Here is a 17128-nt window from a genome sequence, read left to right as displayed (position 1 = left end):
GCAGCAAGCCGGCCGTCTGCGGGATCATCGCGTTTATCATGGTGTTTAATTCATATTGAATCAAATGATGTTTATAGGTCACTCCAGCAGCTGGTTGGCAAACCTACACTATTTTTATTTTTCCATTTGGACCTGTGGGATTTATCTTCAGAGGGCAGTAATTAAGAAGCTTTGAATCCAGGGTTAGGGAAGAACAGTGTTTAAATGCAATTAGAGCAGTTGTAGAATCAATTTGAACTCAATTACAGTTTTCTGAATGTGCTGTATTTGTTTAATCTGGGGAATTTTCTTTTGAGACGCTAAATATATGTATCAAAAGATATTTAAAATGGTGGGGGGGCTGAACCGCACCTACTTAACGTTACAGTAACGTTCAGGCGCCTTTATGAGGCCGACCTCCGCCGAAACGCCTGAAATTAATTATCGCCAGTCTCGTATTTGTTCCGCGGTTGCCATGACGAAGGTGGCCGCGGGCAATCGGGCGATGTGCGTCCATAGAGCAGAATGGGGGCGCTGTTGAGTCTGCTCTCTGCTGTGAGGTTTGTAACCCCTTAACCCCCCCCCCCCCCCCCCCCCCCCATATTTTAGGAGACTCTGGAAAGTGATTCCTGTGACGCGAGACATCAAAGTAACAGTAGCCTCCTTGGTGATGCTTGTGTCCTGATCGTGGACCCCCCCCCCCCCCCCCCCCCCCAGTTCAATCCCATCCTATAAACTGCGGGCGTCGCCCCCTAAAACAAATCTGTGCGTTTGAATGGCTGCAACTGCTACCCCGCGACACTCAAGGTCATGGAGGCTTCTGAATGGCCGCGTCGGGATCGATGTGTCGCCACGGAGATCAGTCCTGTCAGCATGTTGGGCCCGGGTCCCCATGCGAAACGCGTGCCCCATGTGTCGTGTGCAAACACACTGTAAACAAACATGGTCCCGCTGCAGACGGCGTATCGCCAAACGGCTGCTTCAAAGCTTCTGGCGTCCTGTAAACACGGGTAGCGGCTGACCTTCACCGCCGCGCGGTGGACGCCGCGATCCTCCTGTGGCGGGGACTTGTTTACGGGGTAAATACACGCGGCCTGGTGCCCCGGGATCTGATGCATTTGCTCCTGCGGCATGCGATGCTCTGTCTCCGTGCGAGTTACCGTGGGTCCCAGAGATCTGCTCGGGAGTCACTTGGTTAAATGGACCCACGGGCTTGGATTGGATGGTCAGATCCCTATATGTCATTGGTTATGACATGCAGACTGAGAGCCAATGAGATGCAAGGCTGGGCTGCGGTATCTTCCAGTTATATGGGGGAGACTTGATATCCACCTTAGGTCTCTTCCCTTGGATTGCTAGTCAGATGGTACGCTCCAGATTAAAGAAAGCTGTTCTCAAAGCTCCCTGACCTTTTAAGGTTATCAAGCTGTGGGCAGCGTTGGAGTGTCCTGCACTAGTTTACATTGAACACCATCTGAGTTTGCATTGGGATGGTCAGCTGAGAGCTTCATTGGAAGGATCTATGATGCTGAATGTTTTGGCTACTCAGATTCAACCTTAAAATCTCCTTTCGTCACCGGGCTGTAGAACTGAAATAGAGTTCCAGCAACATACTACCATGTTATTCCTTGTGTTTCTTGTCTAGTTCATAATCTACGTTCTACATTCAGAGCAAACATACTGCTGTGAAGCTTAATCATTCTGGTTTCAGAGGTAGCTAAAGTGTTGAGCTGGGGCGATGGAGTGGCTGAGCTTCACGTGACCCTGATGGGCAGCCTGTGCTTTGATTCGGCTTAAATGGAGAAGTCAGAGTCCTTGGCAGTGCTTCCTGTTTTTAAGCTGCACTCACATGGACACTGATCTGCATTTAAGCACACTGACCACTTTTAATCATCTCCGGTTGCTTCTATGGGTGGCGGTCGCTCCTGATTGACCCGAGGACAGTCCGACAGCTGAACTGCTCACCTTCTGTGTAAATTCTCCGTAAAAAAAAAACACCTTCATCAGCATTCAATTATTCACATTTGCCCAGGACAAAAATTCATTGTATTTCAGGTCCCATCCTGTGTACAGCCTTGATTGAGAGCATGACTGCTATTCTTCAGTGAACTGAGAGAACCCAATAGATTTCTCTGTATTGTCGAAAGATTGAAATGTAACTTGTTGCTTAAATTTGAGTTGCATGTTTTGATATTCTGCAGCGGAGCTGTTCTTGTGTTTTTGGATCGAACCCTGTTCTGTTCTGTTCTGCCGTCTCTCTCATCGTGGCTGTTGGGTGCTCAGAGGCCGGGATCGCGGCCCGACCGATTCCCGGCTGATGTTGGCTGCCACGGCTATCCGGTGGCCCAGACAAGCTTACGATGAATCCTTCATTTCTGAGGCCTGTGTACACGATGTGTCAGAAGTCTGGTTCTATCCCTGACATACGTTCAAGTAAGAGGTGTACCAGAGTGAGGCTCATGGGGGGCTGGGAGGGGTGGGGATGTTTAGGCATGAAGGACCTGGGCTGCGCCTCATCAGGGGGAAGTGTGGCGGCCCCTCCCACTCCGCCTCCCCATGCTAAACGGCCGCTTGCTTCGATAGGAGGAGAGCGGAGGTGTGTAAGGGGGCGCTGGCAGTCTGAGGTGCTTTAATCTGCCGATCTGCAACTCTGGATGCAAATGCTGGGTGGTTAGGCTAGCCGAGCGAGTGCCAGTGAGCCCGTGTTGTGGTATCACCTCCATAACAAAACCGGCTTCTAAGATGACTTACCCAGTTTTAGGTATATTCTTACGAATGGAAATTACGACGAACACGTTATCTCTGCTCTGTCCCATGACGTACGGCTCCTGTACACACACACACACACACACACACGGAAATCGGTGCGATATACCATTATTTAAATATTCAAATATTAAAGGAGAACAGTTTAGCAGCTTTAGAGTTTCTCCATTTGCATGAGGCCCGTTTGTTGGGCGGATGGATGCATAGAGGAGAAGCAGTTTTGCTGTGCAGGTGGGTGGGGTGGTTGGCGGAGCTGACTGTAGGCCGACCTTCCGGAGACCCTGCACGTCCTCTTCGGGTTTAGCGAAGTTAGCATCGAGCTGCGGGCGTTTTTGTCGCCGTTTGTGGTCAATGAAGAAGAATGTGTACTGTTTACAGTCCATATAGGCCCCTCTGTGTGAAGTTTGGGGAATGTCTCTACAGCTTATAAATGCGTATTATGCGTAAGTGTCAGGCACAGATGAGCAGGGCTGCACGGCGGCATTGCCGGACGGGATCAGGCCCCATCATACCACACAACTAGCAGTGTGTCCTTTAATTTCATTCATTCTGTTTTATTTTAATTTCAGTTTAACAGGCTTTCGTCTTTTTACATCTTTAGTTTTACTATTAGCTTTAGGTTTTATTTGCTTTTTAGTTTTTTTCAGTTTGGTGCATTTTGAGCTGCTGGAAGTGAGGCGAGCATATTCAGGTCTTTCCAAAAGTGGCGACTCTTGGCCCTGAATGTTATTCTTGCTTTTAACAAACCTGATTATTATTATTATTTTTTTTGTTTTCTGTATTTTAGTGTTTAATCATTAAGACGTTTAGCATTTCAGTCCTTCATTCATTATTATGCTTTGATATTACTGTAGGTTTTTACCTTAAAGGGAAACTCCTGTTTTATTCATTTATTCAAGCTGGCATTCAAATGAAATCATCTGCAATCATTCGAAAGCACTGCCTTCACCACCAGTGCTGCGGTGCAGTTCTCTAATTATAGTCAACCATGCAGCTGTTTCTAATTTAAGGGACATCTTGGTTTGACAGAGCGTCCGTGAGGTTGACTAGCCGTACGTCTGTCATATTCGCACGTTTCCCATTCCGTACCGCAGAAACTTGCGGTTTAAAGTGAAATCCATTCAGTCCATATGTGTAGGCTTACTGTGCTGTGATACGGCTTGTATCAGGCGACGTTGAGTGCAAGGAAATTATTATTTCTTTTGTTTTTAAAAAAAAAAAAAAATGCTATAATTCAGATGCTGTAGCGTTGCTTAAGTTATTTACCACAAACACAATGCTGGCTATTTGTGTGGTGGTATTTATTTTATCCTGCAGGTGACAGGTCACTAAAGAGAAAAGAGGAACCCTGATTTTGACAGGAAACGGTCTTTAGCGCTGTCTTAAAGTTCTTAAGGGGAGTGCTCAGTTTCCCCACTGGATTGTGCGAGGTGCACATATGTCGCGGGACAGGAGTTACCGAAGAATCTCACATGTGAAGTGAAGCTAAAAGGGGCCTTACCACACGCATGCAGACATTCAGTCCTGCCCCACCATCGGCTCTGGCTCAGGGATGAGCACGGAAGCGGATGACGTCCTCACTCAAGGTCGGGGAGTTTAGCAGGATAGACAAGCTGAGGGGGAAATGAAAAGTAGCTAAACCAGGAACCAGGAACTCTCCGGGAAAGAGACCAGCCACTATTGATCAGCCCAGGTTTAGTGCCGCATTAAATCAGAAAAATGAAGTGCTGATATTTGTCAGTAAATAACGTCCAAGGTGTACCTGAGCAAAGAGGGCCTCCGTGGTGAAACGTGGACTTCGCTCACCTGGATTCCCTGCACACTTCAGACACTGAGATCCCGTGTACATATTAAATAATAATTAAAATGAACAAATTAAGAAATCGGATCCTGTTATGATGAGAAACATACAGCATATGAATTTCAAGTTAAGCCAGTAATGTTCAGCTGAATACAGTGATTAATGTATGAACCTTTTAGACGGCTTTATAGACAGAGAAAAGTGTGAGCGTGTGAATATTGGTTGATTTCCGTCTCAAGTGTCTCTGACTCTGGGTGCTTTTTAAGACTAATTCACGTGTTGGAAGCAGAACAGGCTGTGGTCACTCTACACATCAGAGACTGGTGCTGCTGCCTAAGCATGCCCCCCCCCCCCCCCCCCCCCCCCAAAGGCTAGTGGGGCAGCTTCCAAAACGTGGTCATTCCTCTCTGGAATACTGCACAATGCACCCTATTGTGGTGCTGAATGGCAGATGTTTATTTTAATTCCCGACGCTTTCAGAAATGAGTGTTACACCCAAGGATAACAGCCCCCCCCAACCGGAACTGGGCTTTGACCCGGCCAAGCGCTGGGAGGGGGCTGCCTTTTTTTTTGCAGCGGGTGTTAACCAGAGTCATAATTAAGAGGAAGCGGCTATATTTAATTTTCATTCTATATGGCCCCTAATAACGGTATTGTGCTGAATAATTTAGGTAAGCGGCCTGTCGCTGTGCTCTTCGGTTGGGTTTAAATTTAGACCACGTCATTTCACACCCATGTGATGTATGGCGGACATGTCCTGACGATACGTCTCGCTGCACGGGATCCATTTCCATCTATCTCAGCCAGTGTGGCAGAGATGACGTTTTTCTTTCAAATTTTTAATAATGCATCTTAATGCTTTCTTGCCTTCTTAGGAAAAGTGACATTGGTTTATTTTTCTGTTGAACCAGTTTTTAATAAAATGAATAGTTCCGGAATCTGCGGTGGTGATGTCCACTATATCGGCTGTTGGTTTCTAAGCCTGTTGCATAACGTATAAGATTTCGCTTTTAGGGTTTGATTTTGAAAGTCTGGAGAGGTGGATGTTCTTTTTAAAGGCTCTGAGGTGTTTCTGATTGTACCGTCTGTGGTTCAGGGTTAGCTTTCGTATCTGTTCCTTAAGCCTCCTGAGTGTGACACGGGGGATGCGGGCGATCTCCAAGCTCAGTGTAGGAGCTGGCTGTCAGCATCCTCCGTTCCCACGTGGAAACGCCAAGCGGACCGAATCGCCGGGCCAGCCTGAGACGCTCTGAAAGCGCCCCTTAAATTGGGATGATGTCGGCGATTTCCATGGCAACTCTTCGGCTTATTTATCTACCTATCTCTTGATTTCTCATCACTAGCATTTCTGGAACTCTTGTAGTAGAAGGGAAACTAAGCGGGCGATGAGAGCGCTGACATCTCACACCTACCCATTAGCATAAGTCATGATCTCGGGGCTGGGGATACGTCCGTCTGAAGGCTCGCCCTCCCCTAATTTCACCACTCATTTATATAATTGAATTATTAATTTCTGCGCTGAATTATGGATACATAATTAATCAAGTAAATAGTAACCGATCGAGTAAATACTTCCCCACAGTTAAATATCTAGCTCATTGACAATCCTGTATTCTTATCAATGACATCAATATAAATGTATCTTTTACTAAAGCCACTTTCTCAGCAATCTGGAGTTTGTGTGTTCATCTTGGAGCTCCCAGATGAATTGGAGGGCTTGCACTCTCCACGAGACTGGGGGGGTAAAAGCGGGTCAGACTAACTATATATAATATATATATATCCCCCCCAGCGCCGTCACACACAGCACCCTACACCCGTCACTGCCATGTTCCTCGGTGTTGCCCCCGCCTACCCACAGCCTGCCTCAAGCGATTTCCTGTGCTTGTACTGTAAATGCCCCCCCCCTTATGTAACTGCGTGCGGGTGACCGTGAGCTGAAATTGGGTTAAACTGACTGGGAAACCGTCGTCACGTCAGCCACACAGGCAGGTGCTCCTTCACGCTGCCGTCTCGATTGGAGCGCCGGCCCTTGTGGCTGTTTCTCGGCATTCGAGTGCCTGCCTGCCAGCCTGGTCACCGTGTGACGTCCCCATAGTCCTCGGTCAAATAGGAAGACGTTGCGGTTTGCTGCAAACACGGAGTAACTTTCCTATATAATTACTGCGATTTGCTTATTTATAATTTTGTGTTAATGAGTTAATAATGGCTTCCCTTCCACCTGGGATTCGGGCTCGTGAGCTTGTGATTAAGGGCCAGCTGGGGCCTCTTGTGAGAAAGAGGCTCTCCGGGCATTTGGGAAGGTCGGCATCTCCGCGCCGGCTTGGGAATACGGTGAGGCTAGCTGCATCGTGACCGGAGAATGCCATGGCTCAGGCCCCCATTCACCCCAGAGAAAGACGCAGTGTGTCCCCGGAGGATCGGGAGACGCGTCAGCATGAAGGATGTCTCTCAATTTGCGTGGGGTTTGAACTCGTGAGTGGAAACATTTGCATGGCTTGTAGGTTCATGGCGGGTGTGCGTGGCCCCGTTTCCCAGTGCCCCCACGCCCAGCCAGCACATTTGTCAGCACTGTTTTCCTGCATACATTAAGCGTCCAGCACAGCAGCTACTTATTCGCAAGGTGATAAATGCATGTATTTGCTTTTTTTCTCCCCTGTTCAAACGACAGAATAGACTCATATTTTGAATAATGTGTAATTTCATAGCTGGTTAAGTTTCCATTGTTAAAAGAATGACCTCTGGAATGCTGTGTCTTAGCTTTTTATGTATGACTTTGTGTGAAAAGTTACTGTTACGATTGACTGTCAGAAATATGGCTTATGGTACTTATATATTTATAAAACCCTGGGAGTCCTTACGATCGTAATTCTAATAAGTGCAGTATGAAATATTAATGCATATATATTCAGGACATCTGTTTGGAATATCGAAACATTTATTTAAATTTTCATGGAGGACTGTACAGAAGCTCTGATCGGGTCCTTCCATGCTTGCACCAGCAGTCCATGTCCTGAACACTTGGGTCTGGGTCAGAGCTGTACCCGTACCTGCACCTGTACCTGTATCCGTACCTGCACCTGTACCTGTATCCGTACCTGCACCTGTACCTGTATCCGTACCTGCACCCGTACCTGTATCTGTACCCATACCCGCATCTGTACCCGTACCTGCACCCGTACCCATACCCGCCTCCGTACCCGCATCTGTACCCGTACCTGCATCCGTACCCATGCCCGCCTCCGTACCCGTACCTGCATCCGTACCCGTACCTGCATCCGTACCCGTACCTGCATCCGTACCCGTACCTGCATCCGTACCTGCATCCGTACCCGCACCTGCATCCGTACCCGCATCCGTACCCGTACCTGCATCCGTACCCGCATCCGTACCCGTACCTGCATCCGTACCCGCATCCGTACCCGTACATGCATCCGTACCCGCATCCGTACCCGTACATGCATCCGTACCCGCATCCGTACCCGTACATGCATCCGTAACCCGCATCCGTACCCGTACCTGCATCCGTACCCGCATCTGTACCCGTACCAGGCCCCAAGCCTCCTATGTTACAATCCAGCCACTGAGCTAAAGGCCTAGCCTCTGGCTGACCTAATTACAGTGACAGTATTCTAATGAACTGGACGGCGGTGTCAGCGCGGGACGTGGGCGTCAGAACCGCGGCTCCTCCTCTATCTTCGGCACGTCGGGGATGGGGGAGGAGCCGCCAACGCCGCAGCCCTTGAGATGGCTAATGGCAATTATTTTTATAAGCTAATTAAATCCAAAGTTACTATTTTTTGCACCGAATCCTTCCGGGACTCCGTTTAAAGGGTAGTAGTTGCATTGCGAGCACCTTCAAGCGCCACTAGTCTTTTAAAACATTACATGCGATTTATGAAACAGTCTGCATGCTCGTTCCGATTTTGATTTTTGAAATGTGGTTAATTACACTTGTTTCTTATCGAGGAGGCAGGAGGAGAGAAGGAAGAAGGGGGGGATGGCAGGGCTTTCTGTTAGTCTGCCGAGTCCTCGGCCTCTGTGTGAAGGAGGGGTTAGGGTCAGGAACAGAGAGCTGACTGAAGCTAAGAGGCCCCCTTTTAAAGTCGGCTAGCGGTTTAGCGCGGTTCTGATGGCGCTAGTGCTGCCCGGCAGACAAAGCTGAAAGCTCCCGCATGTTTGTGACTCTTGCCCTGGGATCTGCTGCTATTACTTGACTGCATATTCTCTTCTGAGAGGAAAGGGAAAAACAAAGACCTTTTAATGACTAAACTGGAAACTGCTTTCTGTCCTGTTATCCTTCGGTTGGTGATTATGGTCTGTGGGGAGATAATGGTGCTTTAGTCTTGACTTAATGAAATGAAAACTTTTTTTTCTTCTTCTGAAATGAAGGGCAGTTCTTTTGTGCAGCTATCTGCAGACGTCTTTCCCTCTTGACGCAGGAGTCAGTGAGAGGGTTTTTTTTTTTAATGTTTTAGGTCACAGTAGTGTCTCTGCTCCTCAGACCAAGGCCGGTATGACATGTCTCTCACCACAAGCACAATTTCTGTGGTTTTAGTCGCAGAGCTGCTAACGAGAACAGAGAGTTTGCCCCGGCTGGCGGCACAAGTGCAGAGAGGCACGGCAAGTGCTTCTGGAATGTGTGTGTGTGACATCCAGGATTGGGGAGACCAGGCAGGTGGGGGAGCGGAGTGATGCGGGGCGATGGGCGTGACCTCAACGGACTGCTTTCCCGCCCAGTGATCTGCTGGGCGGTGGGGGGTATATCCCCGCATTGAGCTGTAAGTCTTTAATTGGTTCCATTTCTGAAGCAATCGACACATTTTGGGATTTAACATGGTTACCATGATCATGTGATGTCATCTGGGGCAACCTAAAAGCCCCCCCCCACCTGTGCCGCTCAGCATGCGGATAAACAGACAAATATGCGTCTCCTAGGTGCCATTGGGCAGCCAGCTGCTTCTAATGTAAGGCTCAGAAGACGACAGTTACCCATAATGCAGTTAGCTAAGCTGCTGAACTGGCCCCGCACTGTTAGTCAATCCTGCGTGTGGCATTTCCCTGACATTCTGCTAAAATTGCCACAAAAACCCCAGTATGCTTCTGGTGTCTGTGGGATTCCAGCATAAATCAGTGACTGATCAGTGTGTCACAGAGAATGAACGACGACACCTAGGTCGTTTGTCTTTGTGTTCATAAAAGCATCAGTCAAGGATAAATACAAATAAAACATCCTTCCAAATGATTTGTACATTTCCTAAGGCGTGGATGGGAGCTGCTAGTCAGCCTCGACACATAAAGAGGAAAATGGACCGCGGTGCCTTGTAGCTCAGAAGCTGGTGGTGCCTTATGTTGCCCCATGATCCAGGGGAAGCATCCATCCATCCATCCATCCATCCATCCATCCATTTTCCAAACCGCTTATCCTCCTGGGTCGCGGGTGGTCCGGAGTTTCTCCCGGAAGCAATGGGCACAAGGCAGGGTCTCGTAATACTGTGTACTTCTGTATGGCTGCCACAACAACAAAGCCGTCGTATCTCTGTACTTTATATTAGCAAAAGCCACACACACTCCAGTTCCTGTTTGGAAGGTCGCCGTTCTCCCAGTGACTGGGAGACTCTCCTGTTAACTGGTGACAGCGATACACACGTGACGCCCGTTCCAGCACAGGCAGGCCAATTAATACACTTAGCTGGAGTCATGGTGGCGTCTTGCTTGTGCTTTTATGGTTCCCTCTTGCGCCTCCTACTGGGAATTTATTGAAGTGGTCACACTTGAACCCAATGAAAAGCCTTTTCTGACCGCCACTTTTATGACTCACTGGGTAGTTAGACATAAAAACGTTCCATATGTTCACCCCCCCCCCCCCCCCTTGAAATTGAAATGCCTGCATGACACGCGCTCGTTGTACATGTGACATAAGACACTGAGGGCCATAAACTGCCAGTTTGGCTCCCAGTCCGGTACCGTTTGGTATTTTCCAAGCCCCGCAATGCGACCTGTGGTCCGAGAGCTTGTGCGGGGGCGTTTTGGTAGAGGTTCACATCTGGTGTGTGAGTCGGCTGGCTGCCATACGGGATCCCAGCCCCCAGTCCGCGGTGGTTCTCGCGTTTCATCATCTGCTCCGCAGCGCACAGGCCGCTCAGCCACTGGCTTCGCCGGGTCCCTCTCTTGTTGTTATTTCCCACCGATAATTAGCCTCAGCAATGGAATGTTTGTGTCCCCGGCCTTTGAAATGCTATAGCGTATTTATTTTCCAGAGGTCTCCTTCTCTTGCCCCCCTCCTGCCCCTCACCCCTCAGAGTACCCCCACAAAGACACTCTCTCTCTCTACCTGTGTCTCCCCCGTCTGTTCCCAGCAAGTGGATCTCACGTGACAATGACACGTTCCAGTCGTCACCTTGGCGTCCGGAGCCGGTCCGCAGCTTTTCCCAGGCGCTCGGCTGCCAAGCCCGCTGGATTCCGTCAGTGCCGGGGACTTTAATTCCCTTCGAGTGAGAGGGGGCTGCAGGGTGGACAGTGTCGCCTTTATAATTCGTTTTGTTTTCTGCCGTCATCCTGCTCTTGTGGTTTACGTTCCGTCTCGCGTCCATCCAATAGGTCCCCAGTGCTGTGGGATTCAAACGCTCTTGCTGGATATGACCGGGGACAGAAATGCGGCTCCCTCAGAATCCGTCACTAGGGGTATTTGCATCCTTTGGTAACGTGATCATTCCATTTCAGCAAATACTGTACCGGTGCTGGGAGAATCTGAAAGGGCTTTTCACAACTTATTTACCACCTGAGACCTGTAAACTGTTCAGGATGCGTTTCACAGCTCCCTAGATTAAGTTTGCTTTTACTTATTCTTTCCGCCTCCCTCTCTGAAATGAGCAAAAGTAAGTACTTGTATGATCTCTTTTAAAGAAGGTGGATGAGTTTAGACGCTGCTTCCGAAACAGACTTTCTGTATTAATGCATATCTGTGTCGTAATGGAGTTCTGTCCCCGTGCGCTGGCTGAATGCGTCACCACGCAGGCGTTAACATCCAGACACATTTTTCCTTTCTTCCTTCTTTTACCCGGGTAACTGAGGAACCTGCGCGATTAGCCATGAGGTAGGAGGGGACTGCGGGCCATAAACTCCCACCTCTGCATCCAACTCTGCGGAGGATTTAGCCGTATCGCTTTAACAAGTGTTTCTCAAGGACTTGGAACGACTTAGCGAACCAATTTTGCACCCCTTAGGAATATGTTTGCGAATGTGCGGACGTTTATTAAAGACTGCTGTGTAAAACACACACACCCACACAGAGCTCCTGTTTGCTCCTTTCTGCCCCATTATGAGGGCACCAGGTGCTCTATTTAATTAAAAAGCAGCCGTGGACAGGTAGGACCAGCAGCAGGAGCTGCTCCGTGCCAGTTGTTCATTTGCAGAGTGTTTGTGTTTATGCAAAGGGCCTCTTCCTGCATATTTAATCTCGACACTGCGAGGCTTCGGCTTTTGTTGTGTTTAGACCACATAGCTGCAGTTCCTCAGAGGCTCCGTCGGGGCCCCAGCAGCAGCCGTACGCCCCCCCTCTGCGGACCCACACATCAAGCTCGTCGTGCTGTTTTTTGTCGAACGCGGGGGATTTACTTCTTTCTTTGTTTTCTCAGACCTGACTTTCGCTGTTCATGGGTAAGTCAGACGGCCTTTTTTTCACCTGCCTTTTTGCTCTTCACTCTCTTTATATTTTGCCTCCTCCTTCGGATGTGCGTGTATGAGTGCGCCTCGCTTTGCATCCCCCTGTCCCTGCTAGAGGGGCAGCTGGCTGAGGAGTCCACTTGAGCGGTTCTCAGGAGCAGGCCGGAGGGGGTGGAGGGAAGGTGGCACTCCTGCCTTCGGCAGTCCAGCTGTCCAGGCGTTGCCCCGGTGGCTGGTGAGAGGGACCTCGCGGACCGCGGTCGCCCCCAGTGCTCTCGCTGTGCTCCCGTGACTGCCGTGCGCTCGATGTTAATATCACGGTGGGTTTGTGTTGGATGACAGGAGAGAGGTTGGGGGGGGGGAGGGCACAGAGGTTACATTCAGGGAGGGGGGATTTATCCGTAAGTGACATGCTGCTGTGGTGAGCTCTCCGTGTGCCCCCCTGCTGGAAAGTTATGGGGTCACAGTGCTGATCAAGACTTAGCTGTAACTTTTCTCTGCTCGGTCGGACTGGAGGAGGGTTAGAGCGCACTGCCCTTTTCCCTGTTTGTTCTTTTTTCGTACCCATGCCGCCGTGTCTGGGAATGGTGACGGGACCCATTCTGCCGCGGGTGTGCTGTCTGCCGGAGAACATTTAAACAGTGCGGAGAAATGTGTGCCCTGTTTGTTTTGGGCTCGGCCAGGAATTCCCCTTCCTTGGTATTAAAAAGCTCTCCCTGTGTAGTCTGTGTACTTTGTCTCTAGCTCAGCAGAACGTGAAGGCAGGTCCGGAAAAAAAGAAAAAGGGGGAAAAAAAGTGTCCCGGATCCGAGTCCTGACGTGGGACGGGCTGCGGTCTTGCAATTTCAGCTTTTAAATGTCCAGAGGAGCTGGGTGTCAGGGCACTGTTTGCGTCTGGCGGGGGCCTGGAAAGTGCCTTTGTTTACAGTAAATGCGGGTGAACCCCATCATGCCAAAAGCTCGCCTTGAGAAACGCTTGGCCTGTTTTTTTTTTTTTTTCTCTCTCTCTTCCTTTGAGGCTGTTTTACGACATGTATGTTTTCATTGAATCGCTCTGTGTTAATAAGAGTACAAAGAGAGAAGCTGTACAATCAGCCCTTTTGTGAATCACTTGTAAACAGCTACATTTGTTTCGAAATGACTCACTTTTTAGATTTTCCTGTATTTCGGAGCAGACAGTGACATGGAAAATCTTAAGCACACACACCCTAAAAACAAACACAAATACGCGCGGTGTAGATATCAGTCACTGCTCTCTCTCTGCATTTTTCCCTCGCCCTCACTTCCTCACATACAGCATGGTGAGTCTCCTATTTTTTTTTTCCTTTCTTTTTGAGATATCCATTTGTGAGCCAGTAGACCACCGAGGTACAGCGAGGGCTCATTTTTCGGGGACGGGGGTAAATCGGTGGCCCGTCCAATTGATGATGGAGAAATTGAGCATAAATTAATATGGTAATGGCACGTTGCAGTTGGCTGGGGGCGTCTGCGGAACAGCCACACATATCGTATGAAGCATACTCGGGCTAATTGATGGAATAACGTCTGCCTGTCTTAAATATTCATGCACTCCTCTTCTCAGCGAGTGGCTTGAAGTGCCTAAAAGCCCTTCCATTAGGAGTGCTGGGGAGGTTCTCCGAGCGGCTCTGTTCCATTGCCGAGTCCAGGCCCATCGCTGTTGATTCCAGCGTGACGACCATGGCAATGCTGGCTGAAGGGAAGTGGCGTGGAGCAGATGGAGTACACATGCCCCATGTTCACACCGCCTCCTAGTGGGCACTGATTTACAGCCGGCTTTGGAAATGTTTGTATGTGTCCTGGTGCCATGTGTAGATGTGAATTATGCATACAGGTCTCACTTATCTAACAGAAATAATTTAGTATGAACTGGTTTGTTCAAGGTACAGTTCTGTAAACATTGCAGAGCAGCTTATAAGAACTTACTGCAAGTTGTAGAAATGTAACTATTGTCTTAGTCAATTTAGCACCCTGACTGCTTTATGAACAGGTAGAAGCTGTACCCTGCTCTGCTCCAGTCCTTAGTGGCAGGTAGAAACTGTACTCTGGTCTGCTTCAGTCCTACCTGGCGTGTACCTTTTGCTGCTATGGTCCAATGTAGAGGGTAAAAACTGTACCCTGCTCTGGTTTGGTCCTACACAGCGGGTAGAAGCTGGACTCTGCTCTGCTTCAATCCTGTGCTAAAGCCTGTGCTGCTTTAGTCATATGTGGTGGGTAGCAGCTGTGCTCTGTTTCAGTCCTGTTTCACGGTGGGTAGAAGTTGTACCCTTCTCTGCTTCGGTCCGATGCGGCAAGTAGAAGCTATACCCTGCTCTGCTTCGGTCCTACACAGAGGGTAGAAGCTATACCCTGCTCTGCTTCGGTCCTACACAGAGGGTAGAAGCTATATCCTGCTCTGCTTCGGTCCTACATGGTGGATAGAAGCTGTATCCTGACCTGCTTTGGTCCTATGTGACAAGTAGAAGCTGTACTCTGTTCTGCTTTGGTCCTGCGTGGTGGATAGAAAGTACACCCTGCCCTGCCTCGGTCGTGTCCCATACCCTCCTTTTTATTGTGAGTATAACTGATACAGGTTCAGTCCTGTGCTTTTGAACCTGATATCTACTGAGGGTGATGAATTATGAGAATCAAGAGTTATTCAGCTCTGAGCATCCACAGCTACAGCAGGTCACCTCTGCCGCCTGGATTCAGAGTCAGGGTTGACCAGAATTAGCGAGGACAATTGCTTCATTAACACAGAAAGTGAGCATTTGCGTATTTAAATCTGTATGCAGTTGTGGCCAGATAAACGCCAGGCCCCACAGAGCCAGGCCCCACAGAGCCAGGCCCCACAGATACCGGGCTCCTGTTTTGACTGCCAAATAAGACACATACAGAAGCTTAGGATAAACGAATTGACATTCTTCATATTTGGGTTCGCTTAAATGCTTTTATTCAAATGCCACTGAGATAGTTTCCTAAGTTTGCTGGCCGGTCTGCCCTCGGAGGTAAGGCCTGGAGCCCGAATTGGCCCTCCTGGATTCTGCAGATGTTTGGGAGGGTCCCTCCTCAGTGGGGACACCAGTAAGATGGGGGTCTTTGTATGTTTTAGGCAAGGAAAAACAAATTACATTTTATTTTCCATTGTATTTGGATAAATCACTTTAGTTTTAGTTTAGCCACGACCTCAGCTGTGAAGTTTAAATTATTTATTTTAAATTCACAAACGTAAAGACCTGTGGATGAACACATGTTGTTTGACTGAAGAATGTCTGTATGTGTCAGATTTGGTATAACACCTGTCTGTTTCCTGTAACGTCAATGAAAGTTGACATGTCTCTAATTTATTTAACATTTAATATAAATGTCATATAAGTGTCATGCTTTACCGGGTTAAAAAAAAGCTAATTTTTGGGAAAAATTAATATTTAATTATGTAGGAGCACCACTATGTCATTCCCTTTCCGTCTGTCATGACATATTTACACGCAGTAGTAATGAAAATAGCATGGAGTAAAAGCACTCTGGACGTGATTCGCGAATCGTCCAGCCAACCGCCTCCGCTGCTCACTGTAAAAGGTGTAACCTGGCCTTTCACTCACACTCACCAGTCACACTTCATGGTTCTGTTGCACTTTTTCCAGCATCTGAACGTAAGCGTCCCCTTCCAGTGCCCGTCCTGCGTGACACGGAGCCCCCCCCACACTCATCTAAACATGCGCAACATGGCGCAGCACGTATCACATGTGGGAAGATTTCGTTACCGGAGTGGTGCTGATTTACTAGTGTTTTCATACCCAGATAAGCATCCTGAAAAAAAAGTAAGCGAGATGCCTCAGAAAGCAGAGAGAAAGTCAGCTGCGAGCCGGCAAACGAGCCGCGTGACTTAACCCTGACACCCCCACCCCACCTCCCACAGACACTGGTGACAAACATTATCAGGCCAGTATTCAAATGGAGAGCAGGTTTCGGGATATGTTAAAAGGCCTGAGTTTCGCATGCAGTTTGATATATATGAAATGCTGTCCTTTTGATATCTGCATGCAGTCAGACAGATAGTTCGGGAATCCCCACACACACATCTGTCAGCGGGTCAGCGCTTATTGGAATGACGAGGGGTAGGTGTAGGGGGGAATGCAGAGGAAGTGGAGGTCGTACACATGGCCAGGCAGTGCCCCCCACTCCGGATCTCTCCCAGCAGTCCCCCTGTGGCCATTTGGGGCATGACGCACATCGCGACTGAAGTAGGCCTACGAGTAACGATTTCCTGACTGTCGTTTTAGCCCCTGGTTTCTGCACATGCGTTTCTTGGTTAGATAGAGCAGTTGTTTGATTACAACCTGTTGTTTTTTTTTCTGTCCACAGGGTAACAAGGCTGATCTCTTAGAATCGGAAGTGAAGATTGCTTTAAGCAAGCAAGCCCTTGTAGAAGGTAAACACAACACCACGTATTAGATTCCTTTCTCTGTGTGAGGTGGGCGTAACCCCAGATTAATAAATAACTCTGGTAGCCATCTTAGTACATGTTGTTCTAATTGACATTTTTTTTCTATCTCGCTGTAAAGAGTAACTACCAAACAAATATAAGATTGTCTATACATTGACTGCTTGTCTGTAGTGCATCTCTCTTGTTAAAACTCTGGTTAATATTTGGTTCCTGTTGTTTGAACATAGTCAGGTTTCCTGTCCAGGCGTGTGTGTATCATCAACGGATTTTTACTGGTTATATGAAAATAAACAGAAATGACATGTGGCTTTAAAGATCACTCTCTCTTAAAATTGTAAGGCTGGCTTTAGGGTGGCTCTATGGTGAGCCAACATCACATCTGGCCCCAAGGAACATTCTAGTGTAGCACAGCACAGTAGACTGGGGTATGCATCTTTTATCTTATTAGCATGTGTCATGTGGTGTTCTCCTGC

At 48.4% G+C, this 17128-nt stretch overlaps 1 long non-coding RNA gene across 1 annotated transcript in view; it reads left to right on the top strand.

Annotated features, from left to right (window-relative positions):
• Positions 1–16642, top strand: part of LOC125747224 (uncharacterized) — a 52537-nt gene extending 35895 nt beyond the window's left edge. Inside the window, exon 3 of the long non-coding RNA XR_007399266.1 lies at positions 16574–16642. This is a non-coding gene — a long non-coding RNA (uncharacterized LOC125747224). The remainder of the gene's footprint in view (positions 1–16573) is intronic.
• The last annotated feature ends 486 nt before the right edge of the window (positions 16643–17128 follow it).

This window comes from Brienomyrus brachyistius, chromosome 8 (assembly GCF_023856365.1).
Source record: "Brienomyrus brachyistius isolate T26 chromosome 8, BBRACH_0.4, whole genome shotgun sequence".
Classification (NCBI taxonomy): Eukaryota; Metazoa; Chordata; class Actinopteri; order Osteoglossiformes; family Mormyridae; genus Brienomyrus; species Brienomyrus brachyistius.
Note: the sequence above shows the minus strand (reverse complement) of the source record. Positions and strands in the feature narration are given on the sequence as shown.